This window comes from Cnephaeus nilssonii (genome assembly GCF_951640355.1).
Source record: "Cnephaeus nilssonii genome assembly, chromosome: 2".
NCBI classification, from domain to species: domain Eukaryota; kingdom Metazoa; phylum Chordata; class Mammalia; order Chiroptera; family Vespertilionidae; genus Cnephaeus; species Cnephaeus nilssonii.
The window spans coordinates 44,071,538-44,073,311 of record NC_137073.1 but is presented as its reverse complement, the minus strand read 5'-3'; the positions used below and the strand labels follow the sequence as shown (position 1 = coordinate 44,073,311).

The 1,774-nt window shown below is 50.1% G+C and overlaps 1 pseudogene across 1 annotated transcript; it reads right to left on the bottom strand.

Moving 5' to 3' along the window:
- Positions 1–513: 513 nt before the first annotated feature.
- On the bottom strand, positions 514–1,000 carry LOC307093233 (ribonuclease H2 subunit C-like; annotated as a pseudogene). The gene has a single exon. The product of its transcript is annotated as a ribonuclease H2 subunit C-like (transcript).
- Positions 1,001–1,774: the final 774 nt, after the last annotated feature.

Sequence of the window (1,774 nt, the reverse complement as noted above, 5' to 3'; positions counted from 1 at the left end):
CACCATGGGCTTGCAAGTTTGATTCCCAGACCTAGATTGCTGGTTTGATCCCTGGTGGGGTTACTTATGGGAGGCAACTAATTGATGGTTTGTTTTTCTCTCTCCTTCTCCCTTCCTTTCTCTCTAAATATCTGTGAAAACATATTCTTTGGTGAGGATTGAGAGGGGGAAAAAAAACAGAAAAATTTTTTTTGCCTATATGCTTTGCTCTAAGTATCATTACCAGAGAATTAAATATATATATATATATATATACTAGAGGCCCAGTGCATGATTGAATCATGCACGTGTAGGGTCCCCTACACGCTTTCACTTTTCGCGGTGGAGCTGGGTGCCTGTCCGCTGGTGCCGGAGCAGACAGGCACCCAGGTCCCCCACTTTTGTTTTTTTTTGTTTTGTTTTTGTTTTTGTTTTTGCTGTGAAAGAGCTCATTTATTGGGGTGGTGGACTCAGTGGATCCAAAGTGGAGAGCTGGTGAAGGGATCGGTGGCTTCCAGTTTCAAATGCTGGTTCTCAGTCCTGCGGCACCTGTTTATGGATCGCTTTGGCGAGGCTGGGCCAGGTCAAGGCCAAAGCACTTCGGCATCCGGGCCAGGGATGCTCTCCAGGCCCCACAGGGTGAAGCGGCTGAAACTGGCGGAGGCACAAATAAAGCGGTCGAAGTCCCGCTCCAGCGCCTCCGAGGGTTCCACCAGCTCCTGCTCGTCCTTGTGGGATCCCGCTGAAAAGTCCTGCTTCCCCACCGACTTCTCTTCCATCACCATCACGTATCCCAGCAGGCCAGGCGGCACCTCCACCTCCTCACCCCTCAGACTGCGGCCCCGAAAGGACACTTCGAGTCCATCGGGACCCTGACGGATGGCCGGGGTGAAAAAGCGCCCCACAGGGGCGGGCCGGTTAACCCCGACTTCACAGGGCAGGAGGTGCAGCGTGTGCTCAGAGTGACGGGGCGTAGGTGGATGCGGTGCTTCTCCATGTCTTCCTCGTCGCTGCTCTCCATCCTCTGCCGGGTTTCCGTGGCTCGCTGACTGAGGCCAGAGCTCGCTCCCCCACTTTTGATGGTCCGCGGCCTCTGAGGGGGGCTACCCTGCTGTTGAGAGGCGCAGGGGGCTGGACCCCCTCAGCGGCCCCAGATCTGGCCTTTGAGAGGCACAGGGGTCGGGAATCCCGCCCCCTGCACCTCTCAACAGCAGCGTAGCCCTGCTCAGTGGCAGCGGATCCGTGCCTCTCAATGGCCGGATAGGCCACCCAAGTCCCGCCCCCCAGCCTCCCGCCGCCCAATCGTGGGCGTAGTGGAGTGATGGTAATTTACATGGTACGCTATTATTAGATAGGAGATATATATATATATATATATATATATATATATATATATATATATATATTTTTTAAATTAATTGCAGAGAAGAAGAGAGAGTAGAAACATCAACGATGAGAGAGAATCATCGATTGGCTGCCTCCTGCACACCCCCTAGTGGAGATTGAGCCTGAAACCAGAATGGAACTGTGACAACCTGGTTCACAAGTCCACGTTCAACCACTGAGCAACACCAGCCAGGTAGAGAATTATATATTAAAATATCTTGCCAAATGTTTTGACTGAAAGAAATTTACTTCAATGTGTTTGCATTCCACTAATCTTATATTTAGTTACAAGATAATGTCAGATCATTTCTAGTCAACATTACATTGTGTTAAATAAATTATTTGAAAGAACCACTAAGCTCCTTAACCTATTAGTGTTTCCCCTAACACTACAATTGGTGGTGCTAAT